General features: G+C 44.6%; 7 non-coding genes across 7 annotated transcripts; 3 read left to right on the forward strand and 4 right to left on the reverse strand.

The window, feature by feature from the left end:
• Window positions 1-3719: 3719 nt before the first annotated feature.
• Window positions 3720-3825, forward strand: TRNAL-CAA (transfer RNA leucine (anticodon CAA)). Its single transcript has 2 exons — window positions 3720-3757; window positions 3780-3825. It is a non-coding gene; the product is annotated as a tRNA-Leu (tRNA).
• Window positions 3826-4254: 429 nt separating this feature from the next.
• Window positions 4255-4326, reverse strand: TRNAQ-CUG (transfer RNA glutamine (anticodon CUG)). Its single transcript has one exon. It is a non-coding gene; the product is annotated as a tRNA-Gln (tRNA).
• A 2345-nt stretch (window positions 4327-6671) lies between these two features.
• Window positions 6672-6753, reverse strand: TRNAL-AAG (transfer RNA leucine (anticodon AAG)). Its single transcript has one exon. It is a non-coding gene; the product is annotated as a tRNA-Leu (tRNA).
• An 863-nt stretch (window positions 6754-7616) lies between these two features.
• On the forward strand, window positions 7617-7689 carry TRNAM-CAU (transfer RNA methionine (anticodon CAU)). The gene has a single exon. It is a non-coding gene; the product is annotated as a tRNA-Met (tRNA).
• Window positions 7690-11191: 3502 nt separating this feature from the next.
• On the forward strand, window positions 11192-11264 carry TRNAK-UUU (transfer RNA lysine (anticodon UUU)). The gene has a single exon. It is a non-coding gene; the product is annotated as a tRNA-Lys (tRNA).
• Window positions 11265-13735: 2471 nt separating this feature from the next.
• On the reverse strand, window positions 13736-13808 carry TRNAM-CAU (transfer RNA methionine (anticodon CAU)). Its single transcript has one exon. It is a non-coding gene; the product is annotated as a tRNA-Met (tRNA).
• Window positions 13809-22259: 8451 nt separating this feature from the next.
• Window positions 22260-22332, reverse strand: TRNAF-GAA (transfer RNA phenylalanine (anticodon GAA)). Its single transcript has one exon. It is a non-coding gene; the product is annotated as a tRNA-Phe (tRNA).
• Between the last annotated feature and the right edge of the window lie 4265 nt (window positions 22333-26597).

Consider the following 26597-nt stretch of genomic DNA (forward strand, 5'->3'; position numbering starts at 1 on the left):
AGCCCTTCCGGATAGCTCAAACTACGCCACCATGCCTGGCTAATTTTATTTTTCTTCATGCCCTTTTGAAAATAGCCTGGCTAGTTTTTAATAAAATTTTTGTAGAGATGGTGGGGCAGGGGGCAGTCTCACTATGTTGCCTGCCCAGGCTGGTCTCAAACTCTTGGACTCAAATAATCCTCCCACCTCCAAGTGCTGGTGGCATCACAGCATGAGCCACCATCCTGGCCTCATCTGTTTACTGACTATTTTAATGTATGCTTTAGTGAAGTTCCTGATCAAGTCTTTTGTCATTAAAAAAAAAATTGTCTTTTTCTTGTTGATTTGTAAGAGTGCTTTATATATATTTCGGATGAGTCCTTTCTCAGATATGTGTTTTGCAAATGTTTTCCCCAATTTGTGGCTTACATTTTTCATTTCCTTAATGATTTTTTTTTTTTTTTTTTTGAGACGGAGTCTCTCACTGTTTCTCAGGTGGTAGTGCAGTGGCTCAATCTTGGCTGACTGCAACCTCCGCCTCCCAGGTTCACGCTACTTTCCTGCCTCAGCCTCCCGAGTAGCTGGGGTTACAGGCACACACCACCACACCTGACTAATTTTTTGTATTTTTAGTAGACACAGTGTTTCACTATGTTGGCCAGAATGGTCTCAAACTCCTGACCTCGTGATCCACCCACCGCAGCCTCCCAAAGTGCTGGGATTACAGGCGTGAGCCACCACACTCAGCCTTATTGACCTGTTTTTACTTTGTCTTAATGATAGCTTTGTAGGGATTAGTCTTTCCTTAGTCCAGCAAAGAGGGTGAGACTGATGGACATAAAAAGAATATACTCAAGAAAAGATATTAATCAGTAATGTATTTTACTGTAAGAATGCATGCATAAGAATCCCTTTTATTTAGGTGTATGCTCTTCATGAATCTCTTCTTGTAGATAATATTTATTTTCTTGTACATTTATTAATTCAACATATATTTATTGAATAATTTTTTGAATATGATAATATACATTCATATGTATTATTATTATTATTTGAGACAGAGTTTTACTTTGTCGCACAGGCTGGAGTGCAATGGTGCCATCTCTGCTCACTGCAGCCTCCACCTCCTGGGTTCCAGCGATTCTCCTGCCTTGGCCTCCCGAGTGGCTGGGACTACAGAAGCTTGCCACCACGCCCATCTCATTTTTGTATTTTTAGTAGAGACGGGGTTTCACCATGTTGGCCAGGCTGGTCTTGAACTCCTTCGGCCTCCCAAAGTGCTGAGATTACAGGCATGATCCAGTGCGCCCTGCCTCATGTGTAACTTTTAGTCAAATTAATATTTATAGTTTTCATTGTTATGACTTTGTGATATTTTTCACAGCTGAGCTACAGTAGTATACCATAATTACCTTCCTTGACAATCGTTTGTTCTTCCTGGAATTAATTATTACCACCTGTTCTTTGCTTACTTTTCTAAATATTTATTTCTAATTCAATACCAGCTTTCTGACAGTATTTTCTGGTCAAATGCATGAGGCAATGTCAGTTCCAGTTTCCACTGGAAATGACCTTCGTTCAGCTCTTCTTTCTACTATTCCACCGTAGACTGATTGCCTTCTAGGCTGGCAGCTCGGCAGGTGCTGGGGAATTTTTTCCTTCACCTTTCTTCTATGTTAGGTCCCCAATCACTGGATTTCATATTTCTTTTTTCTTAATTTAATTCCCTGTTTAGTGGACAATTCTCCAGAAGCTTTCTGAGCAAAGGTGCATGGGAGGTAATGTCCTGAAAATGTCCATTCGAATTTGATTGATAATTTGGCTGGGTTCAGAAATCTAGTTGTGAAAATTATTTTCCTTTATTGATAGGATTTAGAAGGTATTGCTTCATCATCTTTTAGCTTTTGGTGTTGGTGTTGCTGTGGAGAAAAAGAGATGCCATTCTAATTCATAATCTTTTCTCTGCAATCTTTTCCTTTTGTCTTCTTTCTGGAAACATTTAGGATCTTCGCTTTATTCCTAGTGTTCTGAGATTTCACGATGACAAGCTTTATTGTGGGGCTTTGCCACACACTATGCAGGGTAGTTGTTGGGCCTTTTAAATCTGGAGATTTAAGGTCTTCGGTTCTGAAAAATAATCTTATATTATGTCTTTATCTCCTTTATTCCACTTTCCTCTTCTCTTTTCCTAGAATCCCTGTTAGTTTCTTGGCATATCTTCTATTATACACCCTTTTATTTTCTTATCAATTACCTGCTATTTTCCACCATCCACCCCACACTTTCCAGATTTCTACAATCTTATTTTGAAATTTAAAAAAATTCTGCCATTATAATATTAATAATATGAAGAGCTTCCTTCCTTTTTGTTTCATGAGTGCAGTATCTTCTCATACTTTCCTGATGATTATATATATACTATATAATAATATAATTTTATATAATAATAATTTTTTTTGAGATGGAGTTTCGCTCTTGTTGCCCAGGCTGGAGTTCAGTGGGGTGATCTCAGCTCACTGGAACCTGCCTTCTGGGTTCAAGCGATTCTCCTGCCTCAGCCTCCCGAGTAGTTGATACTACAGGCATGTGCCACCACGCCTGGCTCATTGTGTATTTTTAGTAGAGACGGAATTTCTCCATGTTGGCCAGGCTAGTCTGGAATTCTCAACCTCAGGTGATCCGCCCCTGTCAGCCTCCCAAAGTGCTGGGGCTACAGGCATGAGCCACCACACCAGGCCAATTAATTATAATTGTTTTAAAAAAATCCAGGTTCCTGCTTTGTATGTGTTTCCTGTTAGGTCTTCCTGCCCCCATCTGTGTGTATTCATCCTTGTCCTACCGTAGAAATATTTTCACAACCATCTGATCATCCTTGGTTGTCGTGCATATTTTAAGTGAGTAACTGAACCCCTGACTCTGGAAGCTCTGTGGGCCTGGGCCAGACTGTGGACTGCAGAGTCTTTGAGGATTCTATGGAGACTCGGCCATTTCTTTGCAAGACCCCCAAATACCAGTGTGCGTCGTTGTTTTAATTTTTATTTTTTCCTTGTAAATTCACATGAATATCTCATCTGTTTGTCTTTATCTCTAGGAAGCTTTATCCCAGTTTCCCTCGACAGACACCTTCATCGTCCTGGGAGAGGCGTGGGGAGGGGAGATGAGCCTGTTTAGTTCTGGGGATGTGGGGAGGGAAGAGAAGGGGGATGTCGGCTGTGTGCTGACATTTCCTTCACGCTGCTCGGGTTTTGCCCGCACTTCGCCTTCTTTCAACTCCGTGACTCACCCACAGCCGTTCTTCATGTTGAAGGTCCCTGAGTGCACTCACCTGCTGTAGTCTCCACCAGCTCTCCGGCTTTCGCTTCTGGTCTACACTGGCTCTTGCGTTCCTTCCCCGTTTGCTAAGCGGCGTCTCCAAGGCAGCCCCGTGCTCTGTGTTCTTTCTTGTTCAGGGCAGAGTCGCGGCCGGGTTGTTGGGTGCTCGCGCCCCTGTACGCGGGGCGTGCAGGGAAGTGTAGATGGGGGCGAGGGGCGACAAACGCTAAATTTTAGCCCGAATTGGAAAAAGCGCTTCGCGAATTGAGTCACGGCTCCTGATTCCATGTAGACAGAACGTTGTGTTCAGTGGCTGGAATTTTCTTTTCCATTTCTTTCATTAAACTGCGAACACAGTAACGGTTTACGCTGGTGACACATTCATCACAGTTGAAGATGATGCTCCGTGGCGAGCAAGGACCTCAGGTGTCAGGATGGCCGAGTGGTCTAAGGCGCCAGACTCAAGCCTTGCTTCCTCGTGCTGAGGATTCTGGTCTCCAGATGGAGGCGTGGGTTCGAATCCCACTTCTGACACAGCTCTTTTATTCTCCCTGAACATTTACTTTCTCAGCCACTTCTGTGTTTTCATTGTCTCTGCCTTTACTTTTTCGACCCTAACTAAAATGATACACCCTCAATGAGGTGTGTCTCCTTCGTTTTCAGTCTTGTTCGCTCTTTAATAGTGAATCACGTTTTGGTTGGTTACAGGGCGCATTCATTTACTACAGGAGCACTCAGCCAGAAGCGTCCTGGGAGGAAGCCACCCTAGGTGAGAACAGAAAGACGTGTATACCGACTCCATTATTACACATTGGCCCTGAGCTTATGGGTTATTGGCACCGCAGATTACATGTTTCTCCTCACGGCCAGAAACCATCAAAAATCAAAGCGAAGAAACTGAAATTGAAAGCGGCAAGGTTCATGCACAAGTTACCGGAAGCAAAGCTAAAAGAGAAGAATGAAAGGTTCCACCGAGATTTGAACTCGGATCGCTGGATTCAGAGTCCAGAGTGCTAACCATTACACCATGGAACCCTCCTTGAGGAGGGTTGGATACTTGATCCATCTGCGGTCTCTCTTTTCTTCTACTTATTTATTTAATTTTGCAGGGGCAGTTTTTGTTTTGTTTGTTTGTTTGTTTTGGAGTGCCACACGCAGGGATGGCACGGGGAGGAGTCACACACTGTTTCCACTGCGCCTTTCTCCCAGGTTTCTTTCAATCCTTCGAGGCGGGGCAGCATACTGATCTGCTAACATAGTTATTCCTGGAGATTTTTATTTGCTTTCGTTTCCAGCCCACGAAAAGGCAAACTGAATTTTAGTCTCACGGTTTGAAAGGGAGAAAAGAAAAATATACTATCTACTTTCTACAATCTCATTTATTCATTGAACAATGCATACAAACCCCTCTAGAATAGCCTCTAAGTATCTTTTTTTTTTTTTTTTTTGATTGTTATTGAAATTGGTATGATAGGACACCGGCAGCGAGTATGTTGGCATTGCCCCTCGGTTGTAACCATGGGCTTGAATTTTTTTTTTTTTGGAGACGGAGTTTCGCTCTTGTTACCCAGGCTGGAGTGCAATGGCGCAATCTCGGCTCACCGCAACCTCCGCCTCCTGGGTTCAGGCAATTCTCCTGCCTCAGCCTCCTGAGTAGCTGGATTACAGGCACGCGCCACCATGCCCAGCTAATTTTTTGTACTTTTAGTAGAGACGGGGTTTCACCATGTTGACCAGGATGGTCTCAATCTCTTGACCTCGTGATCCACCCGCCTCAGCCTCCCAAAGTGCTGGGATTACAGGCGTGAGCCACCGCGCCCGGCTGGGCTTGAATTTTTAAAATCTGTCTCTCGCACTTCTCCAAAATGACTTAAGGGCAGGACTGAGTCTCACTCCTTTTTGACAGCCCACGGTCTGGTACTTAGTAGAAGCTCGATCAATGCTTGTTGCATAAATGAAAGAATGAATGAATGAATGAATGCATGAATGCTCATTCGGACAACCCAGCTTAGACTTTTGGGAGACTTTAGACTTCTTTTTTGCCTTCTCTTGCTAGGCTAAATTTTAAAGGTTCGGAGAGGATAATTATTTCTCCTCCTCTTCCTACCTTGTTTTGCCTTTCCAGGTCCCAGCTCCCAGGTGGGCATCTTAGTGTCCAGATGGCCCCACAAATAGGTGTCCTTTAGTGTGGATGACCAAACGAGGATATTACAGTGCCGGATGTAGTCATTTATTTTTTCAAATCTTGGCTTTAAGATAACATGGTTATTTATCTAGTAACTGTAGGAACGACATGTAACAAATAGACCACATGTATACGTAGCTTGTCTGGAAGAAATACTCAGGTATAAATTACTACTTTAGTCAATCTTAGTGTTAATTATGGGTCATTTATGCTTCACGTGTCTCTCTAGTCTCCCAAGTCTGAATTGCTAAGGAAGCCTTGAATCTTTTGCTGGCATTCATCCTTTTGTTGTGTCTCCAATCAAGCAAGGTGCCTGTTACAAAGTATCAGCTCAATTAGTATGTATTGGATACATTTGGAAGATGAGGAAGGAAGCAGTGAAATTAAGTGCTCCTAAGTATCTACCCACCTCCCTATATACACAAACTCTCCATTCTAACTAAAGAAAAAAAAAAAAAGACACAGGTGTCATTCTTTTTATTCTAAGAGCCTCCACCTGATTTTTTTTTTTTTTTTTTTTTTTAAAGACAGGGTTTCACCATGTCAGTCAGGCTGGTCTTGAACTCCCGACCTCAGGTGATCCGCCCGTCTTGGCCTCCAAAGTGCTTGGATTACAGGCGTGAGCCACCACGCCCGGCCTGATTTTTTTTTAAATAAAGAAACAATAAAAGAAAAGAAAAAAGGAAAAATAAAAATAAAAAAATGTTTGTTTTAAGATGATATCAGAACCTCAAAAGCTAACTCTTCAACTGTGTTCAACTAAAAGGCAAAGGGGGAAAGGCTCTAGTGTCTGGCGACTGTTTTGATTGTTAGTTTGTCTTTTTAGCCTTATCACATTTATCCCTTGGAGAAGACAATGGAAAATAGGGCAGATGAGCGTGCATGGCTTATTTATTCTTGAGTCTGGAGTTAAGAAGGTTGTACTTTTTCCTTAGAATTGCCCGTGGTTGGTTCACAAATCTTGCAAAGTGAATAAAAACACATGAAGACCACTGAAGGGAATAACTAGGGGAGAAGATATCTGAGCCCTTAAATCGAGAAACAGTTGGGCACTGATTGGAGGACTGTACCTATGAGTGTTATCTGTGGCCCCTGGGAAAACAGAATATAAATCTGCCTCACTTATGAGACTGAGAGAACTGTCCACACGGGGCTTGGATCTCCAACAGAATGATGAGGAAAGAAAAAACCGCCCTGGCAGCGGTGGGATTCGAACCCACGCCCCCGAAGAGACTGGAGCCTTAATCCAGCGCCTTAGACCGCTCGGCCACGCTACCACCTACGGAGCGGACCGCCGCTCGCACCTTCACCCAAGTGACTGTCGCCCCTTTCCAGTCCGTTTATTCCCATTCTCATATCTCTATAAACCCTTCCCGCGGGCCCCTTCTTCAGTATTCCTCGCGTCTCAGCTCAGCCGGAGAAGCCCCTGATCCCCGACGCTTTGTTTCCTCTCAGCTCCCAGGTGGATCCTGGACCGGATGCTGCAGGTGCTGCAGGCGGAGACTCCTGCCCCGTTTGTCACCCACGCAGGAAAAAGGGTCGCAGTGACCGAGAGCGCCAGAGGACGCCAAGGGCTCCACATCCGCTTGGACTCCAGGAGTAAGCCTCTAGGCTTCAGGAGTAAGCAAGTCCAGTCGTTTGGTTTGAGCCTGTTGCTTGTAAGAAAAACGAGGAAAAAGTCCTAAGACCCCCTCACCTCGCCCTTCTTCATCCATTTCAGGGGACGGAGTGTCTCCACGGAACTCCATAGGGAGGCAAAGAGCGCACTCATGCTTTTTTGTCGTGCCTCCGTTTCAGAGGTGGTGCATCCACGGAAGCCCTAATCGTAGAGCGAGAGACTGCTGTTTCTGGCCCAGAAACGAGCTGAGAAATCCAGGGCCCCGGGCAGGAAGGAATTTTGCAAAGTCCAGACTCAATTGCCTTCGCGGCCCTTAAAGTCCCTCCGGGAAGGTCTGTGGGAGAACGAGTTTGATTTAGGAGTTGGCCCTGCCTTGTACTGCGTAGTTTTGTCATCCAAAGTGTTTTAGACGTGAATGAAATAATAGTTCCGCTTTATTTTGAAACACTGTAATTCAGAGAATTTATTAATGTTCCTCATAGTCACGTTGGTAGAGCCCTTGGGTTAGTGGGAGGGACAGTTGCCTCCTTAGCGCAGTAGGCAGCGCGTCAGTCTCATAATCTGAAGGTCCTGAGTTCGAACCTCAGAGGGGGCAACGTGTCTGTTTTGCCATTTTTCTTCCCCTTGATCCAAAATGAGTAAGACAACAAAGGAAGGTGACAAATCCTTTTTTTCTGTGCTTTCTCTGTAGAAAAGCATACAATATACCTGGTAAGAAAAAAAATCTAAGGGAATTGCTTTGATGAAACAGAAAGGGTAATTGCTGTTTAATAGAACTATGTTCAGTTACAAAACAGTGATTTTCGCTAAGAATTAAATTCTCCAAAATTCTTCTGGTCTCCCCTCCCGCCCTGCACACCAGTTGGACATAGAGCTGATAGCATTTTCAATTTTTTTTCAGATATGCTTTGCAATTGTCTTTGTTTTAAAAACACCAGGGTCAAGAAACTTACCCGTTTTAGGGTGCTGAGAGAAGGAGGAGTGGGTGGAGGGTTGTACTAGGGGTGTGGAAGGTATAGAATAGTGCTTATCTAATTAGCAATTACTGACTTGGTTATCTTTTACCATTCTTCTGGAATGGCTTACCACCAGGTTGCCACCAATCATATTCCATATGGAAGAAGAAAGAAACCAAAAAAACTAACAAAAAACTCCCTCCTCATTCTCTTTGCATTGGAACTTTTCTCTCGCTTCCAGTGCTCTTGACTGGATCTAAGTTATCCAAACTACCAGATGCAGGAAAGGGTAAAGGGCAAACAAAAAATGAAGACGGGCTGATATTTACGGTTAAGATGAACCCCTGACTCAAGTAATAATGAACAAGACTGATAATGTCCTGCTTTTGAGTCCTACTATGTGCCAGGACCGAGTAATAGTTCAAAGCTGTGTTCCTATTAGTCCATTCCCTCTCAGCTTTTTTTTTTTTTCCTTTTTGAGACAGTTTCACTCTTGTCGTCCAAGTGGAGTGCAGTGGCACGATCTCGGCTCACTGCAACCTCCGCCTCCCGGGTTCAAGCGATTCTCCTGCCTCAGCCTCCGGAGTAGCTGGGATGACAGGCGTGTGCCACCGTGCCTGGCTAATTTTGTAGTTTTAGTAGAGACAGGGTTTCTTCCTGTTGGTCAGGCTGGTCTTGAATTCCCGACCACAGGTGATCTACCTGCCTCGGCCTCCCGACGTGCTTGGGATTACAGGCCTGAGCCACCGCACCTGGCCTCCCTCTCAGCTTTAAAATCACCCTCATACACTCTGTTTTGTGATATTGGGGCTGGGCATCTGCAGATGACATTTCCCAAACTCCTTTGCCCACTGGCTTTCTCTTGTGTTCTGTCAGTAAGAGGAAACAGAAAGAGACTAGGAAGCAAGCGGAGACACAGGGACTGCTTTCTGAATGTTCTTCATTTCTTCCTGTCAGGTCGCACCAGATGGCCATGGAGTCCCATCTCGATTCATTCTCTTCATGCATTCCCAGAATGTCTCACTGTCCCTTATATAAATAAGTGCTAGTCCAGCTGCAGCAGCAGGACGGTGCTTCCTCCCTAACACTCCAGGGGCCTTTCCTCGGCGGTCGCAATCTCTTTCCTTTCCTTCTTCCAGCCCCATAAGGTGGCAGTTACTTCCCAGTAGTTATTACCTCTTGGTTACCATAATGTGCCCCGTTGAAATACCTAGTCTTTCTTTTTTTTTTTTTTGAGACAGGGTCTTGCTCTGTTGCCCAGGGTGCAGTACAGTGGCGCGATCTCGGCTTACTGCAACCTCCGCCTCCTGGGTTCCTGCCTCAGATTCCTGAATAGCTGGGATTACAGGTGTCCGCCACCACGTCCAGCTAATTTTTGTATTTATACCAGAGACGGGGTTTCACCTTGTTGGCCAGGCTGGTCTGGAACTCCTGACCGCAAGTGATTTGCCCACCTCTGCCTTCCAAAATGTTGGGATTGCAGGCAGGAGCCACCAGTCTAGGCCCATTTTGCTTTATTTCTGACTTTGCCTGTAAAGAGCTTTTTTGGTAAATGAGCAGCTGAGACCTCTTGACACCTCCTGCCCTCCAGGTTCCCAGGGGCAGTCTGGGCCCAAGTCTTCTTTTTCTAGCTGTTCCCCAGCTTCTCTGCACCATTCCTTCCCACTGCCACGTTGTCACTGAGCCACGTCTGTGTGGCCTCCTACTGCACATGGGCCTGATTTACGCTTTCGCATCATCTCTTGCTCCGCTCTGACGCATTCTTTACATAAAGCCAGTGTACTCGTAAAAGTAGTCATCATGTCGTTCCTTCTGCCTTAGAATTCCCAGTGGCTTCACCTTGCTGCTCGGCTGCAGTCAGCTCTCTGCACTGCTAGCCATAACCTCTGAGCCTGTAAGTCGCTGAGCTGTCCCTGCCTTCCTGTCCACCTCAGCTCCCATCTTCATCGACACTCTCTTGAGCTCTTTGCACACAAGCTGCTCAGGCCTCCTCTCAGGTCTCTGAAAGTGCTCTGCTCTTGGATCTTCCTGGAATACTGGAGTCACATTTTTGTCCAGCTAAGCCTTTAGTTTTCAGCTTAAAGATCACTTCCTGGGAGAAGTCTTCTCTAATCTGCTGGAAGAGGTCATCGCCCTTTATGACCCACGCTCTTGAAGGTAGGGGTGGGATGTGATTTACAGTGTGCATTATTTTGTCTCACTTTTCTTCTTCTATGTTCCATTTATCCTGATTTAAATCTATTAACATTTTTCATTTTATCTTATAATATAGTTGTGTAGGTAACCTCAAATCTGTTTTTGAATAGTAGCATAAATAAATGCAAGATCAGAAACACACCACATGACAACCATTGTGCTAGACCTAGCCTTTGAGGAAGGGTTTCTGTTGTCAGATTTAAGGAGAGAAAGTGGTTGAGAGCTTAAGTAACTTGTCTAAAGTGCCGCAACGAAAATGGCTAAATATAGTGTTTTAAATGATCTTCTGTTTTACAATAGTATGAGTAATGATTGTGATAAAACCTAATTTTCATTGAACCGTCAGCAAGAGTTTGCTTACATTATCTCATTTAATTTGCAAAGTCAGGTCATGAGATTATGTTTGTTTGTCCCAACATTTTGTAAGCTGAGTTTTTCTTGAGAGCATTGATCAAAATGGCTGTTTAAACAGTTGTAGTATAATTCGTCCTTTCATGGCTGCTTCTCCCTTTTAAAGTGTGAGCTCCCCGAGGGCTAAGGTAGTACCTGTCCACTGCAGCAAGCCCAGGGCAAAGCTGAGCGCCTTGCTCAAAGTAAGTTCTCAAGACCTGTTTTTGTGCGCGCTTTGTGTCAGATATTCTCAAGGTCGCAGGGGAGACGGGAGCATAACTTTTGAAGACTAAAGGCAAGACAAACCAGGCAATTATGTCTGTAGTTACGTATTACTTTTACAAGTAATTGTTTGGATTACATTACACAAGGATGGAAGTTAATTTTTTTCATGAGCTGGGGATGAAAATAACTGTGAGCCATATTCAAAGGGGGCAAAAGTAGAAATGGAAATAAAGAAAAGAAACACGGACAGAATTTAAGTTGAAAGATATGAAGAAGTTTGTGCACCTTTTTACTCACTAGAATATATAGGAAAGAACCTGTTTTTGGGGAGCCCGGATAGCTCAGTCGGTAGAGCATCAGACTTTTAATCTGAGGGTCCAGGGTTCAAGTCCCTGTTCGGGCGTGTTCTGTGGTGTTTGGCACCTGTTTGTAACGTTATGCTTGAGGGAAGCTATCGTTTTGTAGGGACGGATTACTAACACTGTAAAAATTCACAAAACCATTTAGGGCCCAAAATTTCAACCCACGATTAGACAAATAACTCTGATGCAAAATAAAAGTAGTGAGGTGAATATATGGGGCCTCTACAGTGAGATAGCCCCAGATCTTCTGAAGAAAACTGACAAAGCCTTACAATACAAAGTATTTAATATTTTATTATTTGTTACTCTGCTTACAGGTGCCAGAGTAATATGTTGTTATTTGCTTTCCAGTGTAGAGTTTATTTTGAATAGAGGGAATATGCTGATCAATTACCAAGAAAGTTATAAGTGTACATATTCTGGCTTCGCATGTTTGCGGCATTTAGTTACTGTGAGTCAGCGCTGCAAGTCTGAAAAACTAGGTGAATTTAAAAATAGTTTCTGGCCGGGCGCGGTGGCTCACGCCTGTAATCCCAGCACTTCGGGAGGCTGAGGCAAGAGAATCTCTTCAACCCAGGAGGCAGAGGTTGCAGTGAGCTGAGATCGCGCTGCTCCACTCCATCCTGGGCTACAGGGTGAGACTCAGTCTCAAAATAAGTAAATAAATAAAATAGGCCGGGTGTGGTGGCTCACGCCTGTAGTCCCAGCAGTTTGGGAAACCGAAGAGGGCGGATCATGAGGCAAGGAGTTCGAAACCAGCCTGGCCAGCATGGTGAAACCCCGTCTCTACTAAAAATACAAAAACCCGGGCGTGGTGGCAGATGCCTGTAATCCCAGCTACTCGGGAGGCTGGAGCAGGAGCATCACTTGAACCCAGGAGGCGGAGGTTGCAGTGAGCCGAGACCGCACCAGTGCCCTCTAGTCTGGGCGACAGAGAGAGACTCGGTCTCAAAAATCATCATCGTAATAAAAATAAAAAATAGTTTCTGATTCTGCAAAGGAGAGGAACAGACTCTGAATGGTACTGGCTCCAACAAGGGTAAAACAGTCTCTTTAAACCCAGCTGTTAGGCCTCTCCCGAATCTTGAGCAGCGGTTCCTTATCTGTGGTAGATGCAAGGTCCCTAGAACCTGAGGCCTAGGGTCCGGAAGAAACTTTTAAGATGTTCCCTGTAAAACACCTCCTTAAGTCGGCCTCAGAATGAACTATTAAGAAAGCTGTCCTGAAATACCCCTAAGGTCCAGACATTTTGGAGAAGATGCCTAAGGACTGCCCTCTCTTTTTTCAGCACAGACTGGGCGGAGAGGTATAACTTGCAAGATGAATTGCAGTATGTGTGACTTTTGGGGGATGATCGCAGATACTCCTCATGTGCGACGTGGATTGCGTGGAGTGAGGTAATGACAGGAAGCATCTAGACAAAACCATAACATTTAATATGCAAAATAATTAAGTGATTGATTTGAGAAGTACTTGTTTATCAGATGCTGTGCTAGGTACTGAAAATATAGAAGTGGATATGACAAATTCTATCTCTAATGGAATTTACAAACTAGGAGGATGGGTGGGCAACAGACAGTAAAGACATTACAAAATAAAAAACGTTCCTCTCTTCCTTTCTCCGCCGTCGTGGTGTGTGCTTTACTCCGTTTCTCGCCGTGTCTTCTCCCGAGACTTTCAGGATTAAGCGATTCCTGGCCAAGAAACAAAAGCAAAATCGTCCCATTTCCCAGTGGATTCGGATGAAAACTGGTAATAAAATCAGGTACAACTCCAAAAGGAGACATTGGAGAAGAACCAAGCTGGGTCTATAAGGAATTACACATGAGACGGCACACATATTTACGCTGTCTGAAGGTCGCAATCATGTTACCAAATTGAGCTGAAAAATGTCACCGCTATCTGGAGAAGTTTGAACAGTTTCCTCTCTGGATCTGTTGTGAAGGCATTAGTTGGTACAACCCACAGTGCTTCCATTATTCATGCAAAAAAAAAAAAAAAAAAAATGAAGGCTTTGGTTGGCTGGGTTCAGTAATAAATATGTGAGACGTTTCACTTCAAAAATAATAAATAAATATAAAATAAAAAATAAAAGAACAAGGAAACTGCACATAGTAAAACATTCTATGAAGAAAATAAAGCAGCTTGAGGTGAGATGATGGGAGGTTGGTGAATGAGAGAAGGGATGGTGTATTAGTCTCCGAGGCCTGCCATAACAAACTGAATATCACGTTTTTATCTGTCTTTTCATTTTTTCTGTTAATTAAGTTGCACCAGTAGGAGGATACCGTCCCAAGAAGGAACTAAAGTCAGAGGAACTCAGACGAAACAGCATGTCCACTGGAAAGAGATGATACTCATGACACGGAAAGAAGTAAAACAGATGTGCTGTCGGGACATGGAAAGCTGAGACTTCATCTGTTTGACAACAGATACGTGGCCCAGGAATTACGAGATGGATGTATAATAAACGAGTACGGTTATTTATGGCAGTTGTGGACAAAAGGCAAACTGCCCCCTCTGAGGTTCGAACTCAGGACCTTCAGATTATGAGACTGACGCGCTGCCTACTGCGCTAAGGAGGCACAAGAAAGCAGGTCCTCATCAGGTATTTTCAACGTTGATTTTTACCTTGTTTAAACTTTTGTCTACTTTACCTTTACTTTAAATTTCGAAAATAAAACACTCTTACGAAACTTCTTGACAGCTCAACAGTTTCCAAAACCTGAATCAGATGAAGAAAGTCTCTGTTGCTCCTGCCGCTTTCGCCCCTCTCATTCTGAACTGATGACGCCACTTCTCACCTTAGGTGAAACATTTCCTAAACCTCCTGTCTAGAAACCTGGCACGTCGCCTGCGCGGGTGTCCATCCTTTTTTTCTCGATGGAACAGGAAGCCAGCCTGTTTCCTCTCTCCCTCCGCACCGGGTCTTTCCCACGGGAAAAATGATTCGGCGTCTCCCGTCGGGAAGCACTGAGTGTTTACTATCTTCAGCAAAAAAACAACGTCCTGTGACAGACATCGCCACCTGTCGCTCTCCTGTGCTCCCTTACGGCAAACTTCTTGTAAGGCCTCTGCTTTAAGAAAACACCTCCCCAGGTCCCACTGGCTTTTCCACCCACTGCAGTCTTCCCCAGTCACGCCTCCGTCTCTGTCTTGAGCAAGTCCAAAGGGATTTGGACAAATGTAACTTCATGGTGTGAAGAACTCGGTGCTCTTGGTGCAAACTTTTGGCCGTCTGCTAGGAGGTGAGAGTGGTAGAAAAAGCAGGAAGGGCTGACAAGCTTGTCTTCTCCACTGTCTTTGTTCGCCAGGGGATTGGGTTTTAGACCCAAAGACCCACCTCCCAGGAAAACCGTCCTGGGATGTGAAAAGTCTGGGCTTCCGGTTTTTGGCGATCGGTTGGAGAGAAAAAACACACACAAAACGTGACACCCTCACCCTTGTTCCCACCCCGCCGCAGGGCTGAAAGCAACGCTGATTTTATTAGATTACCCCTGGCCGCTGATGGTGACAACCTTAATCTTCGGTTAGCGGTAAGGGGCCCTGGCCGTGCAGCGCTCTGAGTGAGGCGGCTTAAATGCGGAATGGTAGCGTTTGTAGTTGTGAGCTAACACTCGATCTTTGTCTGTAGACTGTTGTGTCTACATAGTGCTAATTTGTATTGAGATAGTCCTGGCAGGCCCCTGTAACCCCAGGAGGCTGAGGCAGGAGAATCGTTGGAACCCGAGAGGCGGAGGCTGCAGTGAGCCAATATCGCGCCACTGCAGTCCGGCCTGGGCGACAGAGCAAAACTCCGTCTTAAAAAAAAAAAAAAAAAAAAAAAAAAAAAAAAATTACCAACAGAAGAGAGTTCAGGACCAGATGGATTCACAGCAGAATTCTACCAGACATTCAAAGAAGACGAATTGGCACCAATCCTATTGACACTATTTCACAAGATAAAGACATACCCCTCCCTAATTCATTCTATGAAGCCAGCATCACCTAACCAGAAAAGAAAACTACAGACCAATATCCCTGATGAACATAAATGCTAAAATTCTTAACAAAATACTAGCTAACCGAATCCAACAACATATCAAAAAGATAATCCGTATGATCAAGTGGGTTTCATACCAGGATGCAGGGATGGTTTAACATACACAAGTATGTGTGCAATAAACGTGATACACCACATAAACAGAATTAAAAACAAAAAACACAATCACCTCAATAGACGCAGAAAAAGCATTCCACAACATCCAGCACGTCCACCCTCTCCCTTTTTTTTTTGAGACAAAGTATCCCTCTGTCGCCCAGGCTGCAGGATAGTGGCTCAATCTCAGCTCACTGCAATCTCCGCCTCCCGGGTTCAAGTGATTCGCCTGCTTCAGCCTCCCGAGTAGTTGGGACTACAGTGTAGCGCGTGCCACCACGCCCCGTTATTTTTTTGTATTTTTAATGGAGACGGGGTTTCACCGTGTTAGCCAGGATGGTCTCAATCTTCTGATCTCGTGATCCGCCTCCCTCGACCTCCCAAAGTGCTAGGATTACAGGCGTGAGCTACCACGCCCGCCCAGTCTACTTGTCTCTATTCTTTAAAAGGCTGCAAGTTCCTGAGAGGAGTGCATTTTGTACTCTCAGATTCCACTGGTAGACCTACTATATATGGCACAAAACAAGGGTCTCAGTAAATGCTGGCTGACAGAAGGAGTGACTGAACAATTCTCTGCATGTATTTACCACTTATCACGAGGTGCAAATGCACCCAACATGAAATTGTGCAAATGTCATGGTTTCCAACCTGGAAAAATTATGTATCCATGAGGACAACAGCTAAAAAGGAATAAAGAAAATGTCCATAGTCACTTGTGAGGCTGGAACTGTGGCTTGCCTTTCTTTCTTTCCTTTTTCTTTCTTTCTTTTTCTTTCTCTTTCTTTCTTCCTTCTTTCTTTCTTTCTTTCTTTCTTTCTTTCTTTCTTTCTTTCTTTCTTTTCTTTCTCTCTTCTCTTTCTCCTCAGTCTTCTTATACAATGATGTGACAGGAATGTGTAGAAATATCTGGTCCCAAAGCATCAGCAGCCTTGTGACTTGCAGCGTGGGCTGCTGATCAGCAACGCTGGCCCAGCCTGGGCATTTCTTATGAATGCAGAAGACCCCATCCCAGACTTACAGCGTTAGAACGCTGCATTCTAGCCAGATCCCGAGGAGACTTCATGTGCACACTGAAGTCTGTGAAACCCACTCAACACGGTCCTTCACTCTTTCCCTTATTAAATTTCCAAGTCTTTGTTTAATTGACCTTTTTGCAAAGGTTCAGAGGACAGCATAGTAAGGGAGGCTCATTCACCTCTGCCCGTGCTTTCTGCGGTCTCCTCAGCTCGGTTCTATTTGGCACTTCTCGCAATGCGGAGCTGCAGCCGGCTGGGCAGCCAGGAAACGGCTGCGCGCATCCCGCCTCCCAGCACACGCGGCCGGCAGCTGCAGCCTCTAGGACCGCGGTGTCGCCAAACCCAGCGCCGGGCGCGGTGGCGCGCGCCTGTAATCCCAGCTCCCCGGGAGGCTGAGGTCGGTGGATCGCGGGTGCTCGGGAGTTCGGGGCTGCGGCGATGTGTGGAGCGGGCGTCCGCACCGGGCCTGGCACCAACATGGGGATCCCGGGGGAGCCCGGGGGTGCCAGGTTGTCTAAGGAGGGGGGGACCAGGCCCAGGCCGGACACGGAGCAGGTCAAACTCCCCGTGCTGGGCGGCGGTGGGACCGCGCCCGCGAGCAACGCCTGCAGTTCTGCCCGGGACATCTGACGAGACCCGGTCTCTTTTAACTTCCCTTTTCGGGATTTATTTTAAAAAATCAACTGCATTATTTTTGCATTCAGAAGACCACGTGAATTCACTGGTGGGACTGGCACATGCTACCCTTTGCTCGCAGGGAAGGATGATTCAGTCAGTGGGAGTCGGAAGAAGCTCTTGTCAGTGACTTATTATCTTGGAAATTTCTCCACGCTATACTCTTTCTTTCCTAAACAAGACGGTAGTCTGTATTGCATTTTGCAGATAAATCACATGAGAATTTGAACAAAGATTATTCGCTTGGCCAAACTTTACTCAGGCTTCTGAATCTTCTGCTAGGCCTATCTGTGCACTTCCTTGTAAAGTCTAGTTTTAGCAAAAGACACTGACAAGTAGTTTAGCAAGAACCCCCACATCCTCTATGTCTAATTATCTTTCATTTCTGATCAGGTTCCTCTTTCTCCACTATCCCCTAGATGACTGATGTCTGACCGCCTTGACCTGTCTTCAGCAAGAATCCTGTTAGGTTTCTTTAGCCAGAATTGCCCTGCCTTATCATGTTTCTCTTAGTAATTTCCTGTCTTCTAACCACCACACACTTCTCCTTGGCTGTAAATTCCCACTTGCCAGTGCTATAGTCAGAGTTGAGCTCAGTCTCTTTCCCTCGCTGCAAGACCTCCTTGCAATGGGTCCTATGCCTATCCTGATGGTCCTGAATAGTCTTCTTACATTGCTTTAAAAATTATTACCAAATCATATTTTTTCTTTAACAAATTGTATGGCATGACAGCTTCATATTCTAAGAGATTTGCAAAAGGTTTGAACTTCTAACTTTTTCAGGAACTTCTCACATAAACACCTGTACACGACTGTTCTTTTCCGATTGGATGAAACACCTAAAGAGACATTTCACCAAAGAAGAGATACAGATGGCAAATGAGCACACAAAAATGTTTTCAACATCCTTAGCACTAGGGAAATGCAAATTATAACCACAATGAGACATCACTATACACCTATTAGAATGACTAAAGTGAAAATAGCGGCGACAACCAAATGCTGAAGACGCTGCATACACGTAGGTGGGATGTGAAATGATGTAGCTGTTCTGGAAAACAGTTGGCAGTTTCTTATTTATTTTTAAATTTTATTTTGTTTGCTTTTTTTAAAAGACAGAGTTTCACCATGTTGGCCAGGCTGGTCTCAAACTCCTGACCTCAGGTGATCCGTCTGCCTCGGCCTCCCAAAGCACTGGGATTACAGGTGTGAACCACCGCACCCTGTGGCAGTTTCTTAAAAAGTTAGTACCATACTACTGGCAGTTGCACTCCCGGATGTTTATCTTGAATAAATGAAGATTTATAGTAACACTAAAACTGGTATGCAAATGTTTAAGGTAGCTTTATTTGTAAAAGTTAAAAAGCTGAAAATGACCCAAATGTCCTTCAACAGGTGAATGTTCAAACTGGCAAATTCATACAGTGGAATACCATTGAGCAAGAAGAAAGAACAAACTATTGTTTCTGAACAACGTAGATGGCTCTCTAGATAATTATAGTGAGTGCAAAAAGCCAATCTGTTGTGGTCCGTGAGATCGGCACGTCTGCCGAGGGTCTCTTGACCAGCAAGAGGGTCCCAATACCTGGAAGAGAGAGTGCGCAGAAGAAAAGAATGACAGAAAGAATGAAGTCTGGAGGGCTGAATCAGGCCAGGCCCAAGACAGCAGTTTATTCTTGTGCACAAGAGTTTATATATGTTTTTTCATACAGTGACTGACGTAGGTCCATTACAAAAGTTTTATCAGGAGGGAACAGAAAATTACAAAGTAAGCAGGGGAGGGGGTAGCATACAGGTTTATCCAGAGGTCACTGAACCCAAAACAAACAAAAGATTCTTATCCTATAAAGATTCTTATCCTCTTATCAATAACTACAGTTACAGTAAGTAACATCAAGGCAAGCGATAATTTGAGGGGTAGCAATTTTCTAGTAACATGTGAGCGATCACAGGATTTAGTGAATGCAGGTGAACAGAGTCATAAAACCAGCCCAGAACGGGAACTTCAAGAGACAATAGTCTCGTAAATGGTCACGCAGGCGTCACCCAGACACGCCATTAGCTCAGTGGATCAAGAATAGGCTTCTGCAAACTCAGGCCTCTATCACTTCCTTCTTTTTTCCTCAGCTTGACTGCCCTCAGCGGGGGGAGAATATGTCCGGGCTCTAACTCCGTAATGGCAGAGACACGGAGGGGTCTCTATGCTGGTGGAGTGATCCCCATACCAATCTAATAGATTACATAATGTATGATTATGTCTTTTATGACATTCTGGAAATGACAACATGATAAAAGTGAAAAACAGATCAGTGGTTGCCAGAGGTTGAGGCAGGGACAGTGGGAAGTGGGTGTGGCTGTAAAAGGACAATAAGAGGAGTCCTGTGTAATGGAAATGTTGTGCATCTTGACTTTATCAATATCAGTATCAATATCCTGATTGTGATTTTGCACTATAGTTGTGTAAGATGTCACCATTGGGGGCAAGTAGGTAAAGGGGACTTGGAATCTCTCTGTATTATTTCTTATAACTGAGTGTGAATCTATGATTATCTAAAAATTAAACATTTAATTTAAAAAAGACCAAAGTCGGGCAGGGCGCGGTGGCTCACGCCTGTAATCCAAGCACTTTGGAGGCCAAGGCGGGTGGATCACCTGAGGTCGGGAGTTCAAGACCAGCCTGACCAACATGGTGAAACCCCTTCTTTAAAAAATAAAAATTAAAAAAAAAAAAAAAAAGAGACCAAAGTCGTTAAAATGAGAGGGATGGGGAGCTGAAAGGAAACAGTGAGAGAGAGTCCGGGGAAAGATAATGGAGAGTCAAGTTGAAACAGGATAGAAAGAAATGGCTGGCCGGGCGCGGTGGCTCGCGCCTGTAATCCCAGCACTTTGGGAGGCCGAGGCGAGTGGATCACGAGGTCAAGAGATCAAGACCATCCTGGTCAACATGGTGAAACCCCGTCTCTACTAAAAAATACAAAAATTAGCTGGGCACGGTGGCGCGTGCCTGTAATCCCAGCTACTCAGGAGGCTGAGGCAGGAGAATTGCCTGAACCCAGGAGGCAGAGGTTGTGGTGAGCCGAGATAGCGCCATTGCACGCCAGCCTGGGTAACAAGAGCGAAACTTCGTCTCAAAAAAAAAAAAAAAAAAAAAAAAAAAAAAAAAAAGAAATGGCTTAGGTAGAGAGGGCAGAAGAGTCCTCATCAGAACTTCCCTTCTAACAAAAAGCAGCCCTAGAAATTATTCCTTTTCTGACAAAAAGCAGCCTGAAAGATTGAGCTGCAGACATAGGTAATGAAGCTGGAAGCTTGCATGGGGGTAGGCTAGCAGCTGCACCCATAGAGAAGGGCTACATGGGGGCCAGGCGTGTCAGCCTTGAGGCTCCTCCTTCCCTTTTTTGTTACGTTGCGCGTGGTAAGAAAGAAATAGAGGGCAACAGGGAGAGGCCCAGGCAGAGAAACCACCTGCATAATAACAGATTGGGTAAGGGCCGCCAGAGATTCACACCCTATGCAGCTGGCACACCTGGTCCTAACTGGGTTTTTCATGCCCTATGTAGATATCAGACACCACCCTCCAACTAGCTCATCCGTAAAATCATCCGCTGCATTTCACAGCGCTTCAGCACCCCTTTTTTCCGGGACCCCTCTCTGTAGCAGAGAGATACTTTCCTTCTTTCGCTTATTAAATTTCCGCTGTTAACCGCACTCTTGGTGTGTCCAGGTCCTTGGTCTCTGTGGCCGTGAGACAAGGAACCTTGGGTGTCACCCCAGACAACCAGGCTGCTTCAAAGTCCCAAAATCCGAAGGAGGACTGCTTCATCAGGGAAGGATTGTCAGTAGGTTGGTATACTGTGCAAAATTAAGCATAGGACCGAAAAGAGCCAAGACACTTGGAAAGTTGGAAAGTTGATGGTAACGGTTTTCTGGCATTGGAAGGCAGACCTCAGTTGAGCAAATAATGAGGCAAACATTATTCTTACAACAGGTTTGGTGCTGAGTGGAAGGAAAGAGTCTGAGGATAATGCACAAGGGCATGTGTTCCATCTTTGTTGTCCAAAGAGGGAGAGTGAGATATTCTGCAGTTTGAAGAGAGACAGGTAAGGAGGAGAGAGGTGAAGGATACAAGCATAGAGCAAAATAGAATGGGAGAGGGGTCAAAAGCTCAGATAAGTAGACTTGGAAATGAAAGACCTTTCCTCCAAGTAGGAAGACGGGTTGAATATGCCAAGAGCTAGCAAATTGGGAGTTTAGGAAAAAGGTGGCTGAGGTAATATGCGGGCTGTCTCCTTTCACAGCTCAGAGGCCACCTGCCCCTCCCCCGCCTCTAGCAAGGAGCCACTTTTTCAATTAAACTCAGTTCAGGAGGCTCCTTCTTCCAGGAGCATTTCCTTCGGTTCCTTGAGTACCTCTCTCTATCCTTTGAGAATTGCATAACAATTCACTTACTCAATAAATATTTATTGAGGGAACATAAGGGTCGAAAATAAAATGTAATAGGTATTGCTCAAGATTGTCCGACCTGCCCGGACCCTCATAACTTGGACCCCAAGGCACGACCGAATTAGACCAGATGAAAGAGGAGTTCAGGCTTTTTTGGAGAGTCTCCGGGCGGACTGGACTCGTAACGGGGGAAGAGTCAGCAGTCTCGCACTGGCTTTCTTTGTTCGGCGGTTTTTATAGGGGTAGAAGGATTGGGGGAGTGGGAGAGCTGATTTGGCAGGTGGCAATGAGTCAGGTTGGCTGTCGGGCGGGGGGATGTCTGCCGGGCGGGGAGCTTGTCGGGCAGGAAGTTACTGGAGAGCTGGTGGGGTGGATGGTGATTGGTTCAGTTGGTTGCCCGGCCGGAAGGCTGCTGGAATCAGGCCGAACCAAGGCGGTAGACAGAGTGAGATAAGGGACCCTCCTTGCGAGGGAGGAGGGGCTTTCCTCATCCGGAAGTTAGGCACTTTCCATGTGGCCGGGGGGGGGGGGTGCCCAAAGGTCCTCCACCAGACAAAGATTAAACTTCTTTCAGCACGTTTGCCTCTTCCTCTTTTATCTAGGGTTCTGCTACTGAAATAAACGTTGTATCCCACAGGGTTCTTACGATTTCCTTTATAAATTTGAGAAAAACGTGACCCCATTTCAGGTTCCCAGGAGTGTTTCTGTATTGTAGAAAGGTAGTTCAGTATTTATGTTGCTGTGAACTGAAAAAATGGACGCCTTTCTGCCGAAACCCGGGATCGAACCAGGGACCTTTAGATCTTCAGTCTAACGCTCTCCCAACTGAGCTATTTCGGCTCCGCCCACGTCACTTAAAAATAAGTCCTAATGACTTTATTACTGATCTTATTATTTAAATATTAGGTTTTTTTTTTAAACCCACAATGACGAGTACTCCGAATGAACCAAAGACAAATTAAAAAATTATCTTGCTCTTCAATGGTTCACCACTTTATGCAGAGAAAAGCAAGAAGACAATTACAAATTAATGCTACAATTTATTCCCGGTTGAATCCACACATCGAAATAGAGGAGGTTTCATCATTGGGTAACGAAACTCCCAAATTACTTTTATGGCGTTTCCACGTCCTTTGACGTCCAGATTTTATGGGTTGGTGCAAGACAAGAGGTAGGTGAATACGAGAGCATTTTGCATTGACTCATTGGAAAAACTAGGAAAAGTCAACTGTGTGTATACGTATCGAGTTCTAGCTTGTAGAGTGATTTTCTGAAAGTTCTGGCAAGTTCCCTGGTGGTCTAGTGGTTAGGATTCGGCGCTCTCACCGCCGCGGCCCGGGTTCGATTCCCGGTCAGGGAAAGAGCTTTTTTAACCTCTAAATTCTTTGATCCAGGAACGAAACCTCTGAGTAAACAGTGAATTGAGGATAAGTTAACTTTCAATTTTCATATGAGGCGTTTTCTGCAAAGAAACCCTGTTCCTGTTTTGGTATTTCATGTACAAAATGACAAGCGATGTAATAATTCAATTATTCAAAAACATTTGTTAATGAATACTTAATCTAGTGTACACCGAGTAACTGGCATTGTACTAAGTAAGAGCTTTAAAATTTTTAACTCATTCAATTGGGTGATTCAGTAAGCAGGAAATTTCGGAGACAATCGATTAGGAGTTGACTGAGATTGGCATAACCTTTTGAAAAGACAGTTATGAAGATGACAGACAAGAAATCGGAAGTCATTTTTGAGAGATTCGATGAAGAGCTCGCTTTGCTCAAGCTTCTGAAGCTGCTAGAGCCTAGGGAGTTTAGACACTCACTCTGCCTTCCTTGGATTTTCTGTACATTCCACGCTGCTCCAGCTGGGCGCTGGGGGATAGCCCCAGAAATACCTACACGGTAATTTAATATTCCAGGCCAAAGCAGTTTCGGGACTGCTTCATCTCTCCAGGCTTCAACCTTTCTTCCCCTGTGAAGCTACAAGCTATATTTTTTCCTAAGAGAGAATAGGAGAAGGTCATAAACATGAAATTAAAACCTCCTGCCACAAAACAGAAACAGACAAACAGCTCATTCAGCATCATCTCTGAAAGCACATTTGATACATTTACCTATAGCTACTGGAGAAAAAGCAGACTTTTTGTTACTCTCCTGACCAAGTTTGGTGCCTTTGCGCTATTTGGCTCCTTCCTGACGGTATTGAGGCATGAAGCTTCGTTTCTTGGTCTGTTTAAAGAGCAGACCAGATGTATTGCTTATTATTTCTTTCTTATATCTGATAAGAGTTTGGGGCATGTATAATTTGGAGCACTTCTCTACAAGTTTCCAAACAAAGATCATGGTGCTACCCTGATCTTTTTTCACCAACAAATGGGGGTGTGATATTTTGTTTGTTTGTTTGTTTTTTGAGAAGAAGTCTCTCTCTGTTGCCCAGGCTGGAGTGCAGTGGCTTGATCTCAGCTCACTGCAACCTCTGTTTCCCAGGTTCAAGCAATTCTCCTGATTTAGCCTCCTAAGTAGCTGGAATTACAGGCATGTGCCACCACCTCACCTAGCTAATTTTTTGTATTTTTAGTTGAGACGGGGGTTTTATCACTTTGGCTAGGCTGGTCTCGAACTCCTGTCCTCATGCCTGTGAGGACACCTGCCTCAGCCTCCCAAAGTGATCCACCTGCCTCAGCCTCCCAAAGTGCTGGGATTACAGGCATGAGCCACTGCTCCTGGCCAGGATGTGATTATTTATTTATTTATTTATTTATTTTAAATTCTTTTTAAAAATTTTTTTATTTTTATTTTTATTTTTTTAGGAGACGGAGTCTCGCTCTGTGGCCAGGCTGGAGTGCAGTGGCATGATCTGGGTTCACTGCAACCTCCACCTCCCTGGTTCAAGTGATTCTCCTACTTCAGCCTCCCAAGTAGCTGAGACTACAGGCGCACGCCATCACGCCCAGCTTTTTTTTTTTTTTTTTTTTTTTTTCCTGGTAGAGATGGGGTTTCACATGTTGGCCAGGATGGTCTCGATCTCCTGACCTCGTGATCCGCCCGCCTTGGCCTCCCAAAATGCTAGGATTACAGGCATGAGCCACCGTGCCCGGCCTAATTCTTTTTTTTTAAATAGAGTCTGGCCCAGGCTGGGGTGCAGTAGCATGATCTTGGATCACTTCAACTTCCGTCTCCAGGGCTCAAGCAATTCCCCTGCCTCAGCCTCCCAAGTAGCTGGGATTACAGGCGTGTGCAACCATGCTCTGCTAATTTTTGTATTTTTAATAGAGACAGGGTTTCACCATATTGGTCAGGCTGGTCTCTAACTCCTGACCTCAGGTAATCCACCCGCCTCAGCCTCCCGAAGTGCTGGGATTACAGGCATGAGTCACTGCTGTCCAGGGTGTGATGTTTTTATGATCAAGTTAAATGAAGCGGGAATTTTTCTAACTAACTGCACTTTCTCTTCCCTCCCCTTGCCCCATATATTCACAGTTTCCAAAACTGCTTTGAGATGGGACACTCTTGTCATCTTGTCAGTAATCTCCTTGAAATAATAAACTTTGACACATTCATAAGATTGATTTGACTAAGAAATATTGTTTTGACATAAACATAAAACTGGTATAGTTTGTCAAATTCTTGTATGCATGGAAGCCTCTCGAACTAATGCTTCATAGGAATTCAACCCTCTAGGCCTGGTGGCGATCACTTCTTGAACTGCATCCTCTTCTCATGATATCACACATTGCCTTCTCTATGTGCAGCAGGAATCTCTTCATTAGTTTTATGCCAGACTGTTCAGGGAACAGTCTGGTTGGGATCCCTGTGGAAGGAACTGTCTTGGTTAATGCCTTTTTCTTTCCCTCCTTTTCCGCATAAAGGGAATTGGAAGCTGGGCGCAGTGGCTCACGCTTGTAATCCCAGCACCTTGAGAGCCTCCCAAGGTCAGGGTTCGAGATCAGCCTGGCCAACATAGCAAAACCCCGTCTCTACTAAAAATGCAAAAATTAGCCAGGCATGGTGGCACGTGCCTGTAGTCCCGGCTGCTAGGGATGCTGAGGCAGAAGAATAACTTGAACCCGGGGGGCAGAGCTGGTGGTGACCCGAGATCGTCCCATTACACTCCAGCCTGGAAGACAGAGCGGGAGTGTCTTTAAAAAAATGGATTAGGGATGAGAAACTCTTCTTCGAATGCTACCATTTTTTTTTCTTCTCTTATGAGCTATTATTCATTGTCCATGGAGAAAAAGAAATTCCCTAATTCTACACTTTGGCACAATAAGTTCTGTTTATTTACCAGAATTGCTACCTGATTACTGGTCAACTCAGAGAAAAAATTAAAAAAAAAAAAAACAAAACCAAAATAAGCATTAGGACAAGAGGAGGAAAGAGAATGTGAATGATTGCTTTAAAAAAAAAAAAAGGGTGGGCTCAGTGGCTCACACCTGTAATCCCAGCACTTTGGGAGGCTGATGTGGGTAGATCACAAGATCAACGGTTCGAGACCAGCCTGAACAACATGGTGAAACTCCGTCTCTACTAAAAAAAAAAAAAAAAAAGAAGAAGAAGAAGAAGAAGAAAAAAAAATACAAAAGTGAGCCAGCATGGTGGCACGTGCCTGTAAACCTAGCTACATGGGAGGCTGAGGCAGGAGAATCGCTTGAACGTGGGAGAAGGAGGTTGTGGTGAGCTGAGATCGCACCACTGCTCTCCAGCCTGAGCAACAGAGCAAGTCTCTGTGTCAAAGGAAAAAAAAAGTCAACAGCTAGGGTCAGTGAAACCATCTACAAATATTGAGAGCCCGTAGGCTTGTACTACACTAGTCACTTTGGAAAATAAAAAATGACTATGATGCAATCTCACCTATTAACACCCCTAAATCCCAATTTTGTCAACTGTAAAATGGGAATAAAAGTATTATAGTATTTACTATATAAAGTTGTGATGAGTCAATAAAATAATACACAAAAGCAGTCAGCCGATTATCCAAATCCTTGTTATTAACGTTATCATTATCACCATCATTCTTCTCATGGCACTTAGGGAATGAAGGACACAGATACTGTGAATAAGTTTTCTATCGGGCAGAAAGAGTCATCTGCTAAAATGAAGTGTGGAAGA

This window comes from Aotus nancymaae, unplaced genomic scaffold, assembly GCF_030222135.1.
Source record: "Aotus nancymaae isolate 86718 unplaced genomic scaffold, 86718_ANA_hifiasm-v0.15.2.pri h1tg000051l, whole genome shotgun sequence".
NCBI classification, from domain to species: domain Eukaryota; kingdom Metazoa; phylum Chordata; class Mammalia; order Primates; family Aotidae; genus Aotus; species Aotus nancymaae.